This window comes from Anomaloglossus baeobatrachus, chromosome 2 (assembly GCF_048569485.1).
Source record: "Anomaloglossus baeobatrachus isolate aAnoBae1 chromosome 2, aAnoBae1.hap1, whole genome shotgun sequence".
Taxonomy (NCBI): domain Eukaryota; kingdom Metazoa; phylum Chordata; class Amphibia; order Anura; family Aromobatidae; genus Anomaloglossus; species Anomaloglossus baeobatrachus.
This window is the reverse complement of record NC_134354.1, coordinates 703789887-703815197: the sequence shown is the minus strand read 5'-3', so window position 1 is coordinate 703815197 and position 25311 is coordinate 703789887. Positions and strand designations below refer to the sequence as shown.

Here is a 25311-nt window from a genome sequence, read left to right as displayed (position 1 = left end):
CCATGGCCTAATCACACACAGTAATCACACACAGCCATGGCCTAATCACACACAGTGATCGCACACAGCCATGGCCTAATCACACACAGTGATCGCACACAGCCATGGCCTAATCACACACAGTAATCACACACAGCCATGGCCTAATCACACACAGTGATCGCACACAGCCATGGCCTAATCACGCAGAGTGATCGCACACAGCCATGGCCTAATCACGCAGAGTGATCGCACACAGCCATGGCCTAATTACACACAGTGATCGCACACAGCCATGGCCTAATCACGCAGAGTGATCGCACACAGCCATGGCCTAATCACGCAGAGTGATCGCACACAGCCATGGCCTAATTACACACAGTGATCGCACACAGCCATGGCCTAATCACGCAGAGTGATCGCACACAGCCATGGCCTAATCACGCAGAGTGATCGCACACAGCCATGGCCTAATCACACACAGTGTGATCGCACACAGCCATTGCACAATCACACACAGTGATCGCACACAGCCATGGCCTAATCACACACAGTGATCACACACCATGGCCTAATCACACACAGTGATCGCACACAGCCATGGCCTAATCACACACAGTGATCACACACCATGGCCTAATCACACACACTGATCGCACACAGCCATTGCCCAATCACACACAGTGATCGCACACAGCCATGGCCTAATCACGCAGAGTGATCGCACACAGCCATGGCCTAATCACGCAGAGTGATCGCACACAGCCATGGCCTAATCACACACAGCCATGGCCTAATCACACACAATAATCACACACAGTGATCGCACACAGCCATGGCCTAATCACGCGGAGTGATCGCACACAGCCATGGCCTAATCACGCAGAGTGATCGCACACAGCCATGGCCTAATCACGCAGAGTGATCGCACACAGCCATGGCCTAATCACGCAGAGTGATCACACACAGCCATGGCCTAATCACACACAGTAATCACACACAGTGATCGCACACAGCCATGGCCTAATCACGCAGAGTGATCGCACACAGCCATGGCCTAATTACACACAGTGATCGCACACAGCCATGGCCTAATCACGCAGAGTGATCGCACACAGCCATGGCCTAATCACGCAGAGTGATCGCACACAGCCATGGCCTAATCACGCAGAGTGATCGCACACAGCCATGGCCTAATCACGAAGAGTGATCGCACACAGCCATGGCCTACTCACACACAGTGTGATCGCACACAGCCATTACCCAATCACACACCGTGATCGCACACAGCTACGGCCTAATCACACACAGTGCTCGTACACAGCCATGGCCTAATCACACACAGTGATCGCACACAGCCATGGCCTAAAAACACACAGTGATCGTACACAGCCATGGCCTAATCACACACAGTGATCGCACACAGCCATGGCCTAATCACACACAGTGATCACACACAGCCATGGCCTAATCACACACAGTGATCACACACAGCCATGGTTTAATCACACACAGTGATCGCACACAGCCATGGCCTAATCACACACAGTGATCGCACACAGCCATGGCCTAATCACGCAGAGTGATCGCACACAGCCATGGCCTAATTACACACAGTGATCGCACACAGCCATGGCCTAATCACGCAGAGTGATCGCACACAGCCATGGCCTAATCACGCAGAGTGATCGCACACAGCCATGGCCTAATCACACACAGTGTGATCGCACACAGCCATTGCACAATCACACACAGTGATCGCACACAGCCATGGCCTAATCACACACAGTGATCACACACCATGGCCTAATCACACACAGTGATCGCACACAGCCATGGCCTAATCACACACAGTGATCACACACCATGGCCTAATCACACACAGTGATCGCACACAGCCATGGCCTAATCACACACAGTGATCACACACCATGGCCTAATCACACACACTGATCGCACACAGCCATTGCCCAATCACACACAGTGATCGCACACAGCCATGGCCTAATCACGCAGAGTGATCGCACACAGCCATGGCCTAATCACACACAGTAATCACACACAGTGATCGCACACAGCCATGGCCTAATCACGCAGAGTGATCGCACACAGCCATGGCCTAATCACACACAGTGATCACACACCATGGCCTAATCACACACAGTGATCGCACACAGCCATTACCTAATCACACACAGTGATCGTATACAGCCATGGCCTAATCACACACAGTGATCGCACACAGCCATGACCTAATCACACACAGTGATCACTCACAGCCATGGCCTAATCACACACAGTGATCGTATACAGCCATGGCCTAATCACACACAGTGATCGCACACAGCCATGACCTAATCACACACAGTGATCGCACACAGCCATGACCTAATCCACACAGTGATCACACACAGCCATGGCCTAAAAACACACAGTGATCGTACACAGCCATGGCCTAAAAACACACAGTGATCGTACACAGCCATGGCCTAATCACACACAGTGATCACACACAGCCATGGCCTAATCACACACAGTGATCACACACAGCCATGGCCTAATCACACACAGTGATCACACACAGCCATGGTTTAATCACACACAGCCATGGCCTAATCACACACAATCACACACAGTGATCGCACACAGCCATGGCCTAATCACGCGGAGTGATCGCACACAGCCATGGCCTAATCACGCAGAGTGATCGCACACAGCCATGGCCTAATCACGCAGAGTGATCACACACAGCCATGGCCTAATCACACACAGCGATCATACACAGCCATGGAACCAAGGCCTAAGACAGATTAAAAGTATCCCTCATATACACTGCTATGGATGGAGTCCTCTGTCAGATGCCATTTACACACATTTTTACAGAGGTCAGATCAGGCTGAAGTCACTCTTGTAGAGATGAGCGAACCGGAGGTTCGGTTTTCGAACTGAACACCAACTTAAAGCAATGCTGTGCTTGGGTACGCTCGGTGCTCAGGTACACTCAGTGCTCAGCCCAGTGTGAGCCTCTTGCAGTGTTTTAACGGTTCACAGCAGTTCCAAACCTCCTCGGGCCAAGTTCAGACCAGTGGAGATTCGGTTTGTTTGCGGCCAGTGAACCAAACCTCCAAAGGTGTGTTCATCTCTACTCTTTAGATCAAGTGGCCATTTACAGTTTTCTGGCAAACACCAATTTAGATTGGTATTGATCTGAAATTACTGCGAACATGTGAAAGTGCCCAATGACCATTTTGCTTTCTTAGAACACCCCTGTCCTGTAAATAAATGTCTGAAAATAAACCTTTGTGACTAGAGATATTTTATTACTATAGCTTTGTGCAATGCTCACGGCCGGTGTAGGACCAGCGAGCGAGATTAGTAGATCCACTTGACTACGGCTTACCCTTTAGTGGGAGGGGCTTAACTAAGGACTTACCTCGAGGCGGACACAAGGTACCACTCCCACGGCAGTGACCGGGACTGTGACAGCTGACCCTCAGGACAAGAGACGGACTCCGGTATGGAGGGTGCCTTAAATACACACTTTAAGTTTAAATAGCGCTCCAGACCAGAGGAGGGTCAGGTAATGCGCTAAGCACACTCCTGGTAGGAGAAGAAAGCCGCAGCACACCTGGATGGCCAGAAGAGGACACGACCCGGTCGGGGAAATGAGTAAGTGGGTGTCCCCACAGGGACGCCGGTGTGACACTTAGCTTGTATAGGGCCAACATATTCCACAGCACTTTACAGAGATTATGTTCCCACTGGGCTCACAATCTACATTCCCAATCGGTGTGTCTTTGGAGTGTGGAAGGAAATCCACACAAACACGGGGAGAACATATAAACTAAATGCAGATGCATGGCTAATTAATGGATCAGTTTTCCATAGACTTCAATGCTTAAAGAACGGATACAATGGAAATCAGTTTTTACAAACATGTCAAAAAGGTTGTGCAGACAACTTTGTCAACCGCACCGCTGCTGGTTCCATCCTAATGGATGATTACTGTACATTTGAACATAGCTGAACTACAAACTCGGCAGCATTGCAGGCCTGAACAAAGCAGCTTCTTACAGGCTCTTTTAAAGACAAAATGAATCCATTTAAAAGGTTTCTTCTTTTTTTTTTGAGCCCGGCTGCTTTATTTTTCCAGATGTTGCTAATCGCTGTGGGAATGACCAGTAGTGTCATTATAAAAACCAGGGGTAAGCCTAGTCTGTAAATATTCTGTCAAATGAGTGATAAATCCAAATTAAAGAACAGGAAACTCTACAACTACCCAACACAGGAAAAAGCAGAAGTGGTAAAGTGGTGGCATCCAAATACAGTTCAGAGAGGTTGTTATCAAGTGACTCTCACGTAGGACACGGCTATAGACTATCAATCCGCAGTTCTCCGTAACACAAGCATGATGGTCTGTACTTATGAAAACCCCTATAGAAAACTCTGACGTGCACAACAATGGTCTCTACAGTTACTTTACTTTGCCACCATAGACATCATTGCTCTGTGCACGAGCCCTGGTGTATAAACAGTCACACAGTGGATGATGGGACCGAAGAAAAGCAGAATACTGCTTCAGCCCCGGGGCCAAGATGGTGGCATCTCTACCATCTGCACTTAGATATTTTCGGCAGTCCTATGGAGTGTAGGCCAACCATGTGTTTCTCTGCTCCAATTATGAAGGACTGTATAGCCCCATTCTAGGGGTTCCAGAGCCCAAATCTTGGGATTGCTGTAATCTTAGCAGTCAAATTTCAAAGAAGTTATCCCCTATCCCATTAGTAGACGGTAACTTTTTATCCTGTGGATAGGTCATCAGTAAGTCAGTCCTGGAACCCCTTTTAAGGCCACGTGCACACAGTCAGTATTTGGTGAGTTTTTTACCTCAGGATTTGTAGCCAAAACCAGGAGTGGGTAAAAAATGCAGAAGTGGTGCCCGTGTCTTTAGTATGCTATTCCTCTGATTGTTCCACTCCTGGTTTTGGCTACAAATACTGAAGTTAAAATACTAATCAAATACTGAACATGTTAACAAGGCCTAAACGAGCCCTCATTAAAGTTTCATTTGTTGTTTTTTTAATAAAATCTGTGTACCGTATATCTGCATTTAGTGTGAGTATTAATATCCTCACCTACCGCCGCTCTCTCCGGGATCCAGCGCCGTTCTGCTCCTCTTCTCGATGAGGTCACCGCACTTCAGACTCTGGCCCACCGTATGCTCTATGCACAAGCCAGAAATCTCTCAGAATGAGGCTCCATAGACTTACTCTTTGACACTCCATGGGTCTACATTGTAAAAGCTTCTTCCGAGTCACACACAGCGCAGTGTCAGCCGGAGACTTTGAAGAGCGATGACATAATTGAGAAGAGGAGCAGAACGGTGCAGGATACCAAAGAAAGAGTCGGTAGGAAGAGAGTATATTAGTACACTACATTTCATGCAGATATGCATAGATTTAATGAGCAAAAAAACTCAAAAAACTTAAATGGAAGGGATTTTTAATCAAATTCATACACCTGCTGCTGGACTGCCACTGATCACAAAAGTAAAAAAAGGGACAGAAATGCTCAGCCAATGGAGAGACTGAAGATAAGGCAGAGGACATGGTCGAATGTGGCAGAAGCACTACAGACTTTCTATCCTGATCTGTAGTGCTGCACATTACAATAGCATGTTTTTCTCACTATCTGACAAAATCAAAATAAACCTTTCCTGTTTTAGGTCAATTAGTAACAAACATTATTTATATTTGCCAAATGCCAGAATAATGAGAGAGAGAATGTTTTAAGGCATTTTATTACTTTCTGCAAAGTCAAAAGTTTACATACATTTCATTAGTATTTGGTACCATTGCCCATAAACTCTGACTTAGGTCAAACATTTTGGATATCCTTCCACAAGCTTCTCACAAGAACTGGTAGGAATTTGGCCCCATTTCTCCTGACAGAACTTGTGTAACTGAGCCAGGTTTTTAGATCGCCTTGCTCACATCGGCCTTTTCAGCTTTGCCCATACATTTCCAATAGGAATGAGATCAGGGTTTTGTGATGGCCGCTCCAAAACTTTGACTTTGTTATTCTTAAGCCACTTTGTAACCAGTTTGGCAGTATGCTTTGGGTCATTGTACATTTGGAAGACCCATTTCCACCCAAGCTCTAAGTTCCTGGCTGATGACTTGAGATGTTGCTTCACTGTTGCCACAATCTTCTTTCCTCATGATGCCTTCTATTTTGTGAAGTGCACTAGTCCCTCCTGCAGCAAAACAACCCCCAACATGATGCTACCATCCTTGTGTTTCACAGTTGGGATGGTGTTCTTTGCCTTCAAAGCCTCTCCTTTTCCTCCAAACGTAACGATTGTCATTATGGCCAAACAATTAAATTTTAGTTTTGTCGGACCACAGGATATGTCTCCAAAAATTAAGTTCTTTGTTCCTGTGTAGATTTGCAAACATTAATCTGGCTTTTTTATGTTTCCTTTGGAGTAATGGCTTCTTCCTGGCAGAGTGCCCTTTCAACCCATGTTGATACAGTACTTGTTTCATTGTCGATAATGACACAATCTTATCAGCTTCCACCAGCATCTTCAAAAAGTCTTTTGTTTTTGTTGTTGGGTTGATATGCACGTCTGTCCAAAGCACGTTCATTTCGGGTACACAGAACCGGTCTCTTTCCTGAGCGGTATGATGGCTGGGCATTCCCATCTTGTTTGTACTTGTGTAAAATTGTTTTTACAGATGAAGGAGGCACCTTCAGGTATCTTGAAATTGCACCCAAGGATGAACTTGACTTGTGCAAGTCCACAATTCTCTTCCTGAGATCTTGGCTGATTTCTTTTGACTTTTCCATGATGCTACACAAAGAAGCAGTGTGTTTCAGGTGTGCATTAAAATACATCCACACATTTGTCTCTAATTAACTCAGATGTTGGCAATAAACCTATCAGACGTTTCCAAAGACATGACATCATCATATGGGCTGTCCCATATTGTTTAAAGGCGTAGTACTCTTAAGGGTACTTTACATGCTGCGATATCGGTACTGATATCGCTAGCGAGCGTACCCGCCCCCGTCTGTTGTGTGTCACGGGCAAATCGCTGCCCGTGGCGCACAACATCGCTAACACCCGTCACATGTACTTACCTTCCCTGCGACGTTGCTCTGGCCGGCGAACCGCCTCCTTTCTAAGGGGGCGGTTTGTGCGGCGTCACAGCGACGTCACACAGCAGCCGTCCAATAGCAGAGGAGGGGCGGAGATGAGTGGCCGGAACATGCCGCCCACTTCCTTCCTTCCTCATTGCCGGTGGACGGAGGTAAGGAGATGTTCGTCGCTCCTGTGGTGTCACACATAGCGATGTATGCTGCCGCAGGAACAAGGAACAACATCGCTACTGACCAGACAACGATTTTTCATAAATAAACGACCTCTCTCAGACGAACAATTTTTGCCTCTTTTGCGATCGTTTAAGGTCGCTCCAGCCTGTCACGCGCTGTGATGTCGCTAACGACGCCGGATGTGCGTCACAAACACCGTGACCCCAACGATATATCGTCAGCGATGTCGCAGCGTGTAAATGGCCCTTAAGTGTATGTAAACTCTTGACTTTGCAGAAAGTAATACGAATGCCTTTAACAAATAATTCTCATTATACTGGCATTTGGAAATTCTAAATAATTTTGCTTCCTAATTGACCTAAAACGGTTTATTCTGATTTCATGTCAGATAGAGAGAAAAACATGCAGATGTGTCTTTACAGAGAGTGGGTGGAAACTTCTGGTTTCAACTGTAAATAAAATATTATATATATATATATAATTTATTATTACACACAACACTGCGTGCAGAATTATTAGGCGAATGAGTATTTTGATCACATGATAATTCTTATACCTTCTCCATGCTGTATAGGCTTGAGAGCCAACTACCAATTAAGTAAATCAGGTGATTTGCATCTCTGTAATGAGGAAGGGTTTGGTGTAATGACATCAACACCCTATTTAAGGTGTGCTGAATTATTAGGCAACTTCCTTTCCTTTGGCAAAATGGGTCAAAAGAGAGATTTGACGGGCTCTGAAAAGTCCAAAATTGTGAGATGTCTTGAGAAGGGATGCAGCAGTCTTGAAATTGCCAAACTTTTGAAGAGTGATCACCAAACAATCAAGCGTTTCATGGCAAATAGCCAACAGGATCGCAAGAAGCGTGTTGGGCAAAAAAGGCGCAAAATAACTGCTCATAAATTGAGGAAAATCAAGCGTGAAGCTGCCAAGATGCCATTTGCTACCAGTTTGGCCATATTTCAGAGCTGCAACGTTACTGGAGTGTCAAAAAGCACAAGGTGTACCATACTCAGGGACATGGCCAAGGTAAGGAAGGCTGAAAAACGACCACCTTTGAACAAGAAACATAAGATAAAACATCACGACTGGTACAAGAAATATCTTAAGACTGATTTTTCAAAGGTTTTATGGACTGATGAAATGAGAGTGACTCTTGATGGGCCAGAGATTGGATTAGTAAAGGGCAGAGAGCTCCACTCCGACTCAGACGCCAGCAAGGTGGAGGTGGGGTACTGGTATGGGCTGGTATCAAAGATTAACTTGTGGGACCTTTTCGGGTTGAGGTTGGAGTGAAGCTCAACTCCCAGACCTACTGCCAGTTTCTGGAAGACAACTTCTTCAAGCAGTGGTACAGGAAGAAGTCGGTATCGTTCAAGAAAAACATGATTTTCATGCAGGACAATGCTCCATCACATGCATCCAACTATTCCACAGCGTGGCTGGCCAGTAAAGGTCTAAAAGAGGAATAACTAATGACCTGGCCCCCTTGTTCACCTGATCTGAACCCCATAGAGAACCTGTGGTCCCTCATAAAATGTAAGATCTACAGGGAGGGAAAACAGTACACCTCTCGGAACAGTGTCTGGGAGGCTGTGGTGGCTGCTGCACGCAATGTTGATCGTAAACAGATCAAGCAACTGACAGAATCTATGGATGGTAGGCTGTTGAGTGTCATCATAAAGAAAGGTGGCTATATTAGTCACTAATTTTTGGGGGTTTTGTTTTTGCATGTCACAAATGTTTATTTCTAAATTTTGTGCAGTTATATTGGTTTACCTGGTGAAAATAAGTGAGGTGGAAATATATTTGTTTTTTATTAAGTTGCCTAATTCTGCACAGTAATAGTTACCTGCACAAACAGATATCCTCCTAAGATAGCTAAATCTAAAAAAAAAACACTCCAACTTCCAAAAATATTAAGCTTTGATATTTATGAGTCTTTTGGGTTGATTGAGAACATAGTTGTTGATCAATAATAAAAAAAATCCTCTAAAATACAACTTGCCTAATAATTCTGCACACGGTATACACACAAACATATATACACATACATATACACAGTTGTGAAATTGAAATAAGTATTAAACACATCACCAATATTTCTCACTATATGTTGGTAAGAACCCATCCAATCCATGCATCCAAACAAATCATAGATGCCATAAACTTAGTTATTTATATATAATAATGTAATGTGTGGCGAAACTAGTGGCATGCATTGCTCAGGTGTGATTTTGGCCCATTCTTCCACTCAAACACTCTTCAAATCCTGAAGAATCTGTGAGCTCATTCAATGAAGTCTGAGCTTTAGTTCCTTCCATAAATTTTCTATTGGATTCAGGTCAGGTGATTGGCTGGGCCATTGTAGCAGCTTTAGTTTATTTTTTCTCTGGAACCAATTGAGAGTTTCCTTGGCTGTGTGTTTGGGATCATGGTCTAGCTGAAATGATCACCCTTGTTTCATCATCATCCTGGTAGATTGCAGAAGATTTTTTTATCGATGTCTTGGTACATTTGTCCAGTTATCCTGCCTTCAATTATATGACGTTTGCCAGTGCTGATAGCTGAAAAACAGCCCCACACCAGGATGTTACCACCTCCAAATCTCAATGTGGGTATGACGGGGGAACACTATTCTCCTTAAGGAGACTTTGCAAGCCAGTCTGGCTGCCAGGTAAGGGGACTTATAGCTGCCACGCCCCTCTAAGAAATATTCAAATTGTCTCTCCAGTAAAGGAGACAAACTCTAGCACAGCGCCACCTAAGTCCCCTTACCTGGCAGCCAGACTGGCTTGCAAAGTCTCCTTAAGGAGAATAGTGTTCCCTCGTGGTCCCCACATAGCTTTCTCATGAGCCAGATCAGACACCCCCATACTTTGCACTGACGAGGGGCAAGCACCCCGAAAAACCGTGTCTGCAAATTGGGATTCTGATCTGGCTTATATATCCTGAGTCATATTGCAAAGGATTGTTGAAAATCCACTTGTGACTTTTAGGATCGCTACTTCCAATAGGTGGCGCTGTGCTAGAGTTTGTCTCCTTTACTGGAGAGACAATTTGAATGTGGGTATGGTCAGGGCCGTATTTGCCACTAGGCACCCGTGGTCCCGTGCCTAGGACGGCACGTTGCGGGGGGCGGCACTTTCTGGCAGCAAAAAAAAAAAAAAAAAAATTTATAAATTTTTTTTTTTTTTTTTTTACATCCCCGCCCCCCGTCCCTCCCTCCGTTACACTCGGCTGTGTTCCGGGGGGGGGGGGGGAGGCGCACTTCTGCTGTCTATTTCAATACATGGCGGGCATAGTGAGCTGACTAACCCCGGAAGTTCCATGGAAGTTCCGGGGCGCGACATTCAGCTGACTGCCCCGTGCTGCAGCGTCCAATGCTGCAGATGACACACGCCGTGGAGGAGGACGCGTCTGAAGCTGGAGCCAGCCAGAGCAGGGCGGCGGGCACCGGAGCAGGTAAGGCAGAGGCAGAGCCTAGAATGTATGGGCTCCTTACAGGTTAGTTGCTGATCGCTGCAAATTGCGATGCCTCTTTTTGTCCACTGTAATCATGCAAGAGGAGGCTGGGGGGAGACAGGGTGAGGCTGGGAAGAGAGAGAGGCTGGGGGGAGGCTGGGAAGAGAGAGAGAGAGAGAGAGGCTGAGGCTGGGAAGAGAGAGAGGCTGGGAAGAGAGAGGCTGAGGGGAGGCTGGGAAGAGAGAGAGAGGCTGAGGCTGGGAAGAGAGAGAGACTGAGACTGGGGGGAGGCTGGGAAGAGAGAGAGGCTGAGGCTGGGAAGAGAAAAAGAGGCTGAGGCTGGGGGGAGTCTGGGAAGAGAGAGAGAGGCTGAGGCTGGGAAGACAGAGAGGCTTAGGCTGGGGGGAGGCTGGGAAGAGAGAGAGGCTGAGGCTGGGAAGAGAGGCTGAGGCTGGGGGGAGAGAGGCTGAGGCTGGGGGGGAGGCTGGGGGGAGAGAGAGGCTAAGGCTGGGGGGAGAGAGAGGCTGAAGCTGGGGGGGAGGCTGGGAGAAGAGAGGCTGATTCTGGGGGAGTCTGGGAGGGGGAGGCTGATGCTGAGGGAGGCTGATGCTGAGGGAGGCTGGGAGGTGGAGGGTGAGGCTTGGAGGAGGGAAGCTGATGCTGAGGGAGACTTGGAGGAGGGAGGGAGGAGGGAGGCTGATGCTGGGGGAGGCTGGGAGGAGGGAGGCTGATGCTGGGGGAGGCTGGGAGGAGGGAGGCTGATGCTGGGGGAGGTTGGGAGGAGGGAGGCTGAGGCTAGGGGAGGCTGGGAGGAGGGAGGCTGATGCTGGGGGAGGTTGGGAGGAGGGAGGCTGAGGCTAGGGGAGGCTGGGAGGAGGGAGGCTGAAGCTGGGGGAGGCTGAGGCTGGGGGAGGCTGGGAGGAGGGAGGCTGGGAGGAGGGAGGCTGGGAGGGGGAAAGTGAGGCTTGGAGGAGGGAGGCTGATGCTGGGGGAGGCTGGGAGGAGGGAGGCTGATGCTGGGAGGAGGGAGGCTGATGCTGGGAGCAGGGAGGCTGATGCTGGGGGAGGCTGGGAGGAGAGAGGCTGATTCTGGGGGAGTCTGGGAGGGGGAGGCTGATGCTGAGGGAGGCTGGGAGGGGGAGGGTGAGGCTTGGAGGAGGGAAGCTGATGCTGAGGGAGACTTGGAGGAGGGAGGCTGATGCTGGGGGAGGCTGGGAGGAGGGAGGCTGATGCTGGGGGAGGTTGGGAGGAGGGAGGCTGAGGCTAGGGGAGGCTGGGAGGAGGGAGGCTGATGCTGGGGGAGGTTGGGAGGAGGGAGGCTGAGGCTAGGGGAGGCTGGGAGGAGGGAGGCTGAAGCTGGGGGAGGCTGGGAGGAGGGAGGCTGATGCTGGGAGGAGGGAGGCTGATGCTGGGAGGAGGGAGGCTGATGCTGGGAGCAGGGAGGCTGATGCTGGGGGAGGCTGGGAGGAGAGAGGCTGATTCTGGGGGAGTCTGGGAGGGGGAGGCTGATGCTGAGGGAGGCTGATGCTGAGGGAGGCTGGGAGGGGGAGGGGGAGGCTTGGAGGAGGGAAGCTGATGCTGAGGGAGACTTGGAGGAGGGAGGGAGGAGGGAGGCTGAGGCTGGGGGAGGCTGGGAGGAGGGAGGCTGAGGCTGGGGGAGGCTGATGCTGGGGGAGGCTGGGAGGAGAGAGGCTGATGCTGGGGGAGGCTGGGAGGGGGAAGGTGAGGCTTGGAGGAGGGAGGCTGATGCTGGGGGTGGCTGGGAGGAGGAAGGCTGATGCTGGGGGAGGCTGGGAGGAGGGAGGCTGATGTTGGGGGAGGCTGGGAGGAGGGAGGCTGATGCTGGGGGTGGCTGGGAGGAGGGAGGCTGATGCTTGGGGAGGCTGGGAGGAGGGAGGCTGAGGCTGGGGGAGGCTGGGAGGAGGGAGGCTGAGGCTGGGGGAGGCTGGGAGGAGGGAGGCTGGGAGGAGAGAGGCTGATGCTGGGAGGGGGAAGGTGAGGCTTGGAGGAGGGAGGCTGATGCTGGGGGAGGCTGGGAGGAGGAAGGCTGATGCTGGGGGAGGCTGGGAGGAGGAAGGCTGATGCTGGGGGAGGCTGGGAGGAGGAAGGCTGATGCTGGGGGAGGCTGGGAGGAGGAAGGCTGATGCTGGGGGAGGCTGGGAGGAGGAAGGCTGATGCTGGGGGAGGCTGGGAGGAGGAAGGCTGATGCTGGGGGAGGCTGGGAGGAGGAAGGCTGATGCTGGGGGAGGCTGGGAGGAGGGAGGCTGATGCTGGGAGGAGGGAGGCTGATGCTGGGGGAGGCTGGGAGGAGGGAGGCTGATGCTTGGGGAGGTTGGGAGGAGGGAGGCTGAGGCTAGGGGAGGCTGGGAGGAGGGAGGCTGAAGCTAGGGAAGGCTGGGAGGAGGGAGGCTGAGGCTGGGGGAGGCTGAGGCTGGGGGAGGCTGGGAGGAGGGAGGCTGAGGCTGGGGGAGGCTGGGAGGAGGGAGGCTGAGGCTGGGAGGGGGAAGGTGAGGCTGGGAGGAGGGAGGCTGATGCTGGGAGCAGGGAGGCTGATGCTGGGGGAGGCTGGGAGGAGAGAGGCTGATTCTGGGGGAGTCTGGGAGGGGGAGGCTGATGCTGAGGGAGGCTGATGCTGAGGGAGGCTGGGAGGAGAGAGGCTGATGCTGGAGGAGGCTGATGCTGGGGGAGGCTGGGAGGAGAGAGGCTGATGCTGGAGGAGGCTGATGCTGGGGGAGGCTGGGAGGAGAGAGGCTGATGCTGGAGGAGGCTGATGCTGGGGGAGGCTGGGAGGAGAGAGGCTGATGCTGGAGGAGGCTGATGCTGGGAGGAGAGAGGCTGATGCTGGAGGAGGCTGATGCTGGGGGAGGCTGGGAGGAGAGAGGCTGATGCTGGAGGAGGCTCATGCTGGGGGAGGCTGGGAGGAGAGAGGCTGATGCTGGAGGAGGCTCATGCTGGGGGAGGCTGGGAGGAGAGAGGCTGATGCTGGAGGAGGCTCATGCTGGGGGAGACTGGGAGGAGAGAGGCTGATGCTGGAGGAGGCTCATGCTGGGGGAGGCTGGGAGGAGAGAGGCTGATGCTGGGGGAAGCGGGGGGAGAGAGGCTGATGCTGGCTGAAGCTGGGGGAGGCTGGGGGGAGAGAGGCTGATGCTGGGGAGAGAGAGGCTGATGCTGGGGGAGAGGCTGCTGGTGAAGGCGGGAGAGAGCGGCTGCTGCTGGGGGAATGGGAGAGAGGGGCCAATGCTAGAGACAGGACAAGGGTTGAGGGATAGAGCAATGACAATATCGATGGGGGGGGGGGAGTGTAAAGGCTCAGAATAAGAGGGGGCCAGCATTGGGAGCTCATTATGGAGAAGGGGCAGCATGTCTGGGCTCAGTATGGAGTGGAACAATGTAGGGGAGTCAATATCAAGAGTGGGGTAGTGTGTGTGTGGGGGGTCTCAGCATAAGCGTTAGTGTGGTGGTCTTAGGATGAATGGGGCAGCATGGAGGTGACATTATGGAAAAGAGGAAGGCAGCATTAGGAGCTCATGGAGAGGGGCAGCATGCACGGGACACTGAGGAGGGGGCAGCATGCATGGGACACTGTCAGGAGGGGACAGCATGCATGGGACACTGTCAGGAGGGGGCAGCATGCATGGGACACTGTCAGGAGGGGGCAGCATGCATGGGACACTGTCAGGAGGGGGCAGCATGCATGGGACACTGTGAGGAGGGGGCAGCATGCATGGGACACTGTGAGGAGGGGGCAGCATGCATGGGACACTGTGAGGAGGGGGCAGCATGCATGGGACACTGTGAGGAGGGGGCAGCATGCATGGGACACTGTGAGGAGGGGGCAGCATGCATGGGACCCTGTGAGGAGGGGGCAGCATGCATGGGACCCTGTGAGGAGGGGGCAGCATGCATGGGACCCTGTGAGGAGGGGGCAGCATGCATGGGACCCTGTGAGGAGGGGGCAGCATGCATGGGACCCTGTGAGGAGGGGGCAGCATGCATGGGACACTGTGAGGAGGGGGCAGCATGCATGGGACACTGTGAGGAGGGGGCAGCATGCATGGGACACTGTGAGGAGGGGGCAGCATGCATGGGACACTGTGAGGAGGGGGCAGCATGCATGGGACACTGTGAGGAGGGGGCAGCATGCATGGGACACTGTGAGGAGGGGGCAGCATGCATGGGACACTGTGAGGAGGGGGCAGCATGCATGGGACACTGTGAGGAGGGGGCAGCATGCATGGGACACTGTGAGGAGGGGGCAGCATGCATGGGACACTGTGAGGAGGGGGCAGCATGCATGGGACACTGTGAGGAGGGGGCAGCATGCATGGGACACTGTGAGGAGGGGGCAGCATGCATGGGACACTGTGAGGAGGGGGCAGCATGCATGGGACACTGTGAGGAGGGGGCAGCATGCATGGGACACTGTGAGGAGGGGGCAGCATGCATGGGACACTGTGAGGAGGGGGCAGCATGCATGGGACACTGTGAGGAGGGGGCAGCATGCATGGGACACTGTGAGGAGGGGGCAGCATGCATGGGACACTGTGAGGAGGGGGCAGCATGCATGGGACATTGTGAGGAGGGGGCAGCATGCATGGGACACTGAGGAGGGGGCAGCATGATGTGAGGACAGTGTGCAGATCATATTTCATAATTGAGGAAGGTGTGGTGGATATAATTTATAAGGGAGGGCAGTGTGTAGTTTATTAGGGGCAGTGTGACAGTCACAGTATATAAGTGGGGACGGTGGGAATATTTTATACTCATGCTATGTTTTGATGTGCCTGTGGTGATCCCCATGGGGGGGGGGGGGTTAGTGCCCTTCGTTTCTCATTGATACTTTTTCAAGTGTTTTACAGAGTAGATCTGCCTTAAACAGATGTCGTGTGCGAAAACTCAGTTTTACGTTGTCAATAAGGGGCGCGACCACTTAAAGTGCCTAGGGCAGCACGAAGGCAAAATACAGCCCTGGGTATGGTGTTTTTGGGGTGATTTGTCTTTTGGTCTCCAAACATGGCATGTATTATGGAATCCAAAGAGTTTAATTTTAGTTTCATCTGACCAGACCATATAATCCCAGTATTTTACAGGCTTGTCTAAATGTTGTTGAGTAAACTTTAAACTCGCTTGACCATGCATTTTGTTCAGCAATGGAGTCTTGCATGGTGAATGTACATGCACGCCATGGAAGCTGAGTGCATCACTTATTGATTGCTTTGAAACAATTGTTCCTGCTGATTCGAAGTCTTTCTTTAGCTCCAAGAGCCAAGGAAAGGTGGTCCCTGGATCTTGGACAACTCTAAAGGGGGCTTTACACGCTACGATATCGTTAATGTTTTATCGTCGGGGTCACGTCGTTAGTGACGCACATCCGGCGTCATTAACGGTATCGCAGCGTGTAACACTTACCAGCAACCTTAAGCGACCTCCAAAGTGGTTAAAATCGTTCACCATGGAGAGGTCGTCCTAAAACCAAAAATTGTTAATGGTTGTTTATAGATGTTGTTCTTCGTTCCTGCGGCAGCAGACATCGCTGTGTGTGACACCACAGGAGCGAGGAACCTCACCTTACCTGCGTCCCGCCCGCAATGAGGAAGGAAGAAGGTGGGCGGGATGTTCGTCCTGCTCATCTCTGCCCCTCCGCTTTGATTGGCCGGCCGCTTAGTGATGTCGCGGTGACGCCGAACGCACCTCCCCCTTGAGGGAGGGATTGTTCGTCAGTCACAGCGATGCCGCCGACCAGGTAAGTGTGTGTGATGCTGCCGTAGCGATAATGTTCGCTGCGGCAGCGATCACACAATATCGCATGCACGACGGGGGTGGGTGCTTTTGCGTACGATATCGCTAGCAATTGCTAGAAATATCGTAGGGTGTAAAGCCCGCTTAATTCTTTTCGCTCTTCTGAAATCGCTCTTCTAAAATCTTGCAGGGAGCACTTGGTCCTTGTCTGTTAATGATGAAATTATGTTATTTACACTTCCAGATTATGGCCCCAGTAGTGCTCACTGGAGGCTTCAGTAGTTTAGAATTTTTTCTATAACCAATGCCATTAGTATGTTTTGCAATAATAAGGTTGTGAAGGTCTTGAGACAGATCACTGGTTTTAGCCATCATGAGATGTTTCTTGTGTGGCACCTTGGTAATGAGTCACCTTTTTATAGGCCATCAGTTGAACCATCTGATATTTTTCATAAGTGGCAAAATTGCTTTCTAATCAGTGATAGATTTCAGCTGAGGTCATAATGTTTCATGGCTTTTTGCACCTCTCTTTCTTCAGGTGTTCAATACTTTTTCCCTATTCATTTACATTATTAAACACAACAAAGAAATCAAACTAGAGATGTCCATAAATTGCTCATGTGGATTAGATGGATTGTTACCGACATCTGCTAAGAAATTCATGTCACAGCACCTTTAGAAATACAGAATATTTACTTATAAAATTGGTGGAGTGTTCAATACTTATTTTATCCACTGCATGTTGGATAGTACAATTAATAAATTTAAACAGTATATCACAAAAGAGTACACCCCTCAAATTATTTTGGAATATAAATTACATCTTTTCATGGGACAACACTGAAGATATGAAACTTTGACTACTTTACATTGTATCGGTGTACAACTTGTATAAGAGTGTAAAGTTGGTGTGCTAAATAACACAGACAGCCATTAATGTCTAAATTTCTGGCAACAAAAGTGAGTACACCCATAAATGAAAATGGGCAAATTGTGCCCAAAGTGTCAAAATTTTATGCCAGCCACCATTACTTTTAAGTACTGCCTTAGCCTTCTTGGGCATGGAATTCACTAAAGCCACTGGAGTGCTCCTCCATGATGACATCATGGACCTGGTGGATTTTAGAGACCTTGTGCTCCTTCACCTTCCATTTGAGGATGCTCCACTCTCAATAGGGTTTAGGTCTGGAGACATGCTTGGCCAGTCCAGCACCTGTTACATTGGTGGACTGGATAGGCTTGTGCTGGAAGGTAGCCACCAGGTGCTACTCCAGGGAATATCTTGTACTGTGGCAGCTGACGCCTGGGGTCGATGATGCAGGGACAGGTTTGACAGCAAGAACAGCAGGTATGGTGAATACTAACAGGTACGACAGGTTCAGGCAGGTACTAGAACACAGGTACGGATTAGCAGGTACAGGTAAAGGATACAGGATACAAGGAACGGGAACAGAACCTGACAACTAGCAGTGTGTCTGTAGCAGTAAGACCATGTTGCTGAGGCACCTCCCATAGGGGGAGGATGCCTTAAGTTTCTAGAGCCTCTCATCCATAGGCTAAGAGGTACTTCTGGGTTAGGGTACACTGGCTCTAGTCCAATCGTAGCGGTATGTCGGTGTCGCTGCTGGTGAGGGATGGCAGTATAGGACAGGGACACTGGAGTTACAGCACCTTTACCCTTGGTTTCTTTAGCAAGACAGCGGTTGTCTTGGAGGTGTTTGACGTTACTATGTTGGAATACTGCCCTGTGGCCCTGTTTCCGAAGAGAGGGGATCATGCTCTGCTCCAGTATGTCACAATAAATGTTGCCATTCATGGTTCCCTCAATGAACTGTTGCTCCCCACAGCCGGCAACACTCATACAGCACCAAACCATAACACTCCTGCCACTATGCTTGATGGTAGGCAGGACACACTTGTCTTTGTACTCCTCACCTGGCTGCCTTTACACACGCTTGACACCATCTGAAGAAAAATAAGTTTATCTTGGTCTCTTCAAACCACAGGACATGGTTCCAGTAATCCATGTCCTTAAGGGTACTTTACACGCTGCGATATCGGTACCGATATCGCTACCGAGCGTACCTGCCCCCGTCGGTTGTGCGTCACGGGCAAATCGCTTCCCGTGGCGCACAACATCGCTAACACCCGTCACACGGACTTACCTTCCCTGCGACGTCGCTCTGGCCGGCAATCCGCCTCCTTTCTAAACTTATAAGACACATGCATTAATTACTTTAAGGATCTTCCTGCACTTCTATATAGGCAATTAATTTTCCCTAACTGCCCAGGAAGGACAGGATATTCCTACCCTGAACTCCACTGTGGAGGGAACAGGAAAAACCTCACCGTATTGCCACTTTTTTTGAATTTCTGGACGAACGTCTTTATACATATGCCTATGAGTAAGGAGGCTACTGTCTGTTAATCATTAAAAAAACCCCAAAAAACACTTTTCTTCATAGTAATTTAGCGACTAATGTGATCAAGGTCCTGGAGGACCGAAACGTTATTGTCGCAAAATTGTCGCAAGTGTCACATGTCTTTCAATTGTTGCTATCTTGCCTTCTGTATTTAAAATCTATTAGCATTGAGAAAAAGAGTTATCTTTATTCATTCTTGTCCATTGAGAGTGCAGTGTTATATTTATATATGATTTTTCAGGGATTTTTGATCCTCTTACACTAGCACCTCCCCCATACTTCTAATTCTAAGTCTGAAGTTCGCTAGAGAGCATTTGGATTATCCAGAAGAGTATTGGGAGAATGTCATATGGTCTGATGAAACCAAAGTAGAACTGTTTGGTAGAAACACAATTCGCCATGTTTGGAGGCTACAGAATGTTGAGTTGCATCCAAAGAACACCATACTTACTGTGAAGCGTGGGGATGGCAACATCATGCTTTAGGGCTGTTTCTCTGCAAAAGGGACAAGGACAACTGATCCATGTACATGAAAGAATGAATGATACCATATATCGTGACATTTTGAGTGCAAACCTCCTACCAGGAAGGGCATTGAAGATGAAACGTGGCTGGGTCTTTCAGCATGATAAAGATCCCAAGCACACTGCCAGGTCATGGAGTGGCCTAGCCAGTCTCCAGATCTCAATCCCATAGAAAACATTTGGAGGAAGTTGAAAGTTCGTGTTGCCCAGCAACAGACCCAAAACTTCACTGCTCTAGAGGAGATCTGCATGAAGGAATGGGCCAACATACCACCAACATTGTGTGCCAACCTTGTGAAGACTTACAGAAAATGTTTGACCTCAGTCATTGCCAACAAAAGGATATATAACAAAATATTGAGATAAAATTGTTATTGACCAAATACTTATTTTCCACTATAATTTTAAAAATTAAGTGGGAGAACATGCACAATTGGTGGCTGACTAAATACTTTCCCCCCCACTAAATATATATTCGCATGCACACACACACACACACACACACACACACACACACACACACACACACACTCTCTCTCTATTTATAATTTGCAAGCATGCATTTCTACATGAATGGATTTAGCTGCAGATTCTTCTCTTTCAGGAATCAAGAAGTTGTAGAGTTATAATGCTGCCTAACATTAATCTGACAGTCAGTGAATTATAGCGGAACTTTGTTAAATATACAATGTCAGACATTTCAGAAATACTATAGTTGACTGGATGGCGTCATTGCCTACCCATGTATAGTATTTCCTAAATGTCTAACTTTGTATGTTTTTTTTTGTCTGTTATATATATGTGGCGCCCCTGACCTGGTCAGGTACCACTGAGTACTACACACATGCTGGGACAGTGCTTCCAGGTGACTCCAAAGGCCAGAATGAGGTGTGTACGCACAGACACATAGCAACCAGGTCTCCCACACCATTAGATAGGACCCTTGGGTAGCCTCTGGAAGAGGCTAGCTTTCAATTTTTGTCAAGGGATGTAGAGGAGGCTCTGGAAGCTAAGCTACAGAGGCTGTAAGAAAAGTAGGAGGAGTGAGCCAGTCTGGGTGTGGAGTGCAGGAGTTGCCGGGAGACACATGGACACCCTAGTGAGACCCTGCACGTGTAGTAGCTGTTAGCGGGGGAGAACAGTTACCAGAGAATCAGTCAAAAAGACACCTGAAGAGATACAGTCGAGTACGGGGACTGCTGGTGATTAGGCACACACAGGGAACAGGTCCCTAGAGTAGACGTCCATTTATTGATCTGCTAAACCTGCCGATGAGGGGACTGGAGGTCCCTCGCCAACCATCTAGAGTCTGAGCCTCAGCAGCAACAGGGGGACCCATAAGGAGACAGAGCCAGAAGCCATCTCACCTGGTCCACGCTGCCGGCAAACAATCCAAAAAGGGGAGAAAAGGCAGCAGCGACTTCCCTGGATAGACCCCACGTTACTTCAAGTCAGGGGTTATCCGAAACAAGAAGTGCTAGGAAGGCGAGTTAATGGTTACCCTCAGATCGACCCGAAGGAGTTCCTGGTTCCACCTGGTCTAATCTCAGCATCGCCCGGTTACCTCACAAAACATCTAACAGTGAGTAAAAACAAGTTGAAAGACTTTCCGGACTGAGACTGAGTTATTCTGGGACCTGTTCTACGCACCCGAGCCCCTGGGGCCAGCCTCACTCACGGGAGGTCACACCATCCGACTGCAGACTCCATCAGCCCCAGACGCTCGTTAAACCTGTGGCGGTCACCCATACCCCTGACCGCAAACAGTGAGTGGCGTCACGACTCTTATATAAATAAACCTGACATACCTGTAGCCAGATATACCCAAAGTGAAGACCCTGTGGCGTCCCCGAAGGTGGAGTGGTGTCCCTGGGGCGACCGCTGCAGGTGGGCGACACATTTCTGGCGTCACGAACAGGATCAAGGACTAGACCTGTTTAGACAGGTGACAGTGCGCCTCAGCGGTCCGATCGAAAAATTTGAACCGCCGCCATTTTGTTGCTATTAAAAGCATGCGATTTTAAGAGCTGCAGCCCGCGCAGAAGAAAAGTAACCACCCACGAAGGTGGAGTGGTGTCCCTGGGGTGACCGCTGCAGGTGGGCGACATTTCTGTTAGATATACATTAAATGTGCAAGTCTCAAGATATGAAAAAGTATATAAGTTTTACCAATAGCACATATTACTAATATAGGTGTGTGTATATGTACACATTAGATACCAGTGGGAAAAAAAAATCTGGCAAAAAATTATATTTAATTGTCCCAAAATGTGTGACCAAAGGCACCATCAGAGCTACCGGGGTGGGTGCAGAGGGGGTGACTACCCCATACCCCTTACAAAGAGCAATCCCTGCTCTTTATAGTATACAGTTAAGCGCCATGGTATAATAGGGAGACATATTGTCAATGTACTTGTGTCACCTCAAGTCTCGCAGGCGGCCCGAGACTTTGACTAGCGGCAATATCACGGGCTCCCGCGAGACTTGAGGTGATATCGCTGCAAGCATGAAACTCAGTGACGATTTCTGATGTCAGGAATACAGTGGACTTAATCACCGCAGGAAATGAACTTTGCTAACCTCCTGACGGCAGCGCTCGTCATCCCGCAGCTGCTGACACACTGCTGTGCGAGCAGATGCTGACACACTACTGTGCGAGCAGCTGCGAGGCTGGCCAAGGAGTGGGACACAGACTGCAGGGGCACCGATAGACGGTATCGCCATCCGTTCTGTATGCCATCGGTCGCTTTAGGCCTGCGACCTACAGAACGAAAGGCAATGAACTGAACGTGTCCTGGGCGGAACAACGTGTTTATGTCATTGTGCTGGGACTTCAATATCATCACGCTGGAGCAGAAAAATAGGTATGTCCGCCAGCACTTTGTCGCTGTCTGCTGGCAGACTCGCCAGAATCTTGTGTTTGAGTACTTTATGAGGTTTGTTTTTTATTTTAATATTATTTGTAAGGGAGCTGTGGGCCCAGCACTCTAACGGCCTATTTCTTTTTGGAGCTTTGAGCAGTGTTGCTGCATAAAACGAGAAAAAAAAGCCATAATTTTCGAAAAGGGGATCCGGGTCAAAGGATATTAAAAAATGTCCAACTTTATTTGAAAAATTCTAAAAACATTCACCATAGAATATCTGGGGTGCACGGCACCAGAAACTTGTGAGCGTTTGTTAATTGATAGTTTGTGGATGTTGCGATGTTTTTAGAACTTTCCAAATAAAGTGGAACATTTTGTATCAGTTGAGCTGGTTCCCCTTTCTGAAAATTATGCCCATCGCACTGTGCATAGGAAATCTGTCAGGACATGATCTATTGGGGGCTGTGAAGACTGGAGTGCGGAAAAAATGTCGTATACCCACGAGTAAGGTGCAACACCAGACTTGTAAACATTCTTACCGGATTGGGAGCCCATTCAGATGTTTTCCCCCCCTCTTGTGCTGTACCCCTACCTCAGTCTATGGGTCAACGTCTTTGTAAAGTAAGCACATCAAAATAGAATTGAAGAATGAAACGAACAATTTTTACATACCTCCAATAGTAAAATAGGTAAATCACAGCCTCTTCTCTTTAGTCCCTAGTAGTATATTGTCCCTGGAGCCAAATGTCTATGGAAAGTTAGATTTTTCTATGAATAATCCTCTCTGCAAATCAAGATGTAACAGGTTAGTCCCCGAGAGATTCAACTGACACATTCAAACAGGTGGCTTTTTGTCTCATTGTCGCCCTCTCAATTTTGTGACTCCCATGTAACCGAGAAAAGGAGTTTAATACTTATGCAGTGTGTAGGACCTCTTCATGAATGAATTTCAATATTCCCATTCTGTATTCTCATTTATACCATCCCATATAAATAAAATTTACATTACAGGACATCTGTGGAAATCTAAGTCATCTCTGATCCTGGCCTTCTACCCCCATAGAGGCCATGTAGAATACGGTATATTGAGTTTAATAGATGGAGGCCTAACAGGCTACAACCTAATGGTTTTGTATAGTAAGCAACGTATTTTACACATTTTAAAAATAAAATGTAAAAAAGAAAAGAGAAATTCCCTTTATCGATATAATTTTTCAGAGGGTTTGTAATTCTAAAAGATTTATAACAGCAGCTTATCAGAAGTGGAGAAGGAGTTAAAGGGGATGTCCACCACTTGGACAACCCCTTTCATTCACCTTGTTCACCCCATAAAAAAAAATAAATAAGCTTATACTCACCCCAGTGCGGCCGTCGATCCAGCGATGTCTGAAGCTGCGTTCCTGTGGCCCATATGACATTGTTATGACAAGCAGACCCCTCAACCAATCAGCGCCCGGCGTCCATCTCCCCGTCTTTGGACAATTAGGCAAGATGTGTGTGCTGGACTGACTTCCTGCTCAAGCGTCAGAAGGCGGGATGAAGGAAGCCGGCACTGATTGGTCACGGGGCCCACGTATCAATGTAACATGGGCCCCAGGAACACTGGTTCAGATATTGTTGGAACTGCGGTCGCACTGGAGGGGAGTATAGGCTTATTTATTTTGATGGGGGTGAACAAGGTGAATGAAAAGGGGTTGACAAAGTAGTGGACAACCTCTTTAAAGAAGTTGTCCACTACTTTTACACTGATGGCCAATCCTTAGGATAAGCCATCAATGTCTGATTGGCTGGGGTCTAACACTCCACACCTGCGCGGATCAGCTGTTCCTTGTGCTGACGGCAGCAGAAAGTAAGCAGAAATGCTGAGTTCAAGGAGCTGGCCAGTTAACGGATAATGGCTGTGGCTGGGAATTGCACATCCGCCTAGTGTTCAAATCAATAGGAGATAGATGAGCATTACCTAGCTGCAGCTGCTATCAGAAGACAGGGCAGGTCTGGAACTGAGCACTTCCAACTGCCAGCTATTGCCACCGGCACAGAGAACCGGCCTGGCCAATCAGACATTGATGACTTATCCTAAGGTCAGGCCATCAATGTAAAAGTAGTGGCCAACCCCTGTAAGCAGATAACTGCTGTATAAAAATCAATTGGCTGGAAAGAAGTGGCTGGTATGTTAGAGTAGTTAACTCCGTTCTAGGAATGCAACTAATGCGGCACTTTTAGCCAGGGTAAGTGTAGGCACTAGTGGCCAAGCTCCATGGAAACCAGCTGTACACTATGAAAGAAGGTCGAGAAGGGGTTACACAGCAGAAGAATGACAGAAGATCAAAAAAGCAAGTCAATCACTAGCTTAATTATTTTCATGCTGTCTAGAAAGGGTATTCTCAAGTTTATTATATTGCTTTAATTTGTTAAAGAATAAAATTAGACAGTCCTGAAGGAGTTTAGAAACAGCTGTTTCTGCCATCTGAATATTTATAGCAAATTGTAATTATAACATATAATATATCCTGGTGTTCTAGTCAATGGTAGCGCTGGTGTTACACGGTCTTCTCAAGTCTTGAACTGAACTTTGTATGAAATCTCACTCGATGTGTGACACAATTGAATTAACAGATGTGAGCGTACGTTACAGATTGCTTGTTATACAGTATGCTTACCTAGGGTAATGTGAGAGCTTAGATGTAAGTTAGGCCAAATTAAATAGTCAATTGGAAGCCACTGGATGTTTTGACATGAAAAAAAAAAAAAAGTACATACATGCTAGAAATATTGAATTTTCTGCACAGAACCACAAGTGAAGGTACTATTGAATTAGCTTCTCCTGGGAAGTGGTGAATGCTGGGGAAGGGTGAAGGCCAATACATTATAAAAATGTTCACCAGATCATACATCTAAATGGTAACAGCTTCTGAGATTAAAAACTGGTCACAGTAAATGTACAACGGATAACGCTGCCAGCTAATATTTTATTATATG

The 25311-nt window shown here is 48.7% G+C and overlaps 1 long non-coding RNA gene across 2 annotated transcripts in view; it reads right to left on the bottom strand.

Annotated features, from left to right (window-relative positions):
- The window catches only part of LOC142290606 (uncharacterized), a 233371-nt gene that overhangs the window by 49850 nt on the left and 158210 nt on the right, over positions 1–25311 (bottom strand). For both annotated transcript variants that reach the window (XR_012750352.1, XR_012750351.1), the window contains exon 3: positions 23005–23116. This is a non-coding gene — a long non-coding RNA (uncharacterized LOC142290606). The remainder of the gene's footprint in view (positions 1–23004; positions 23117–25311) is intronic.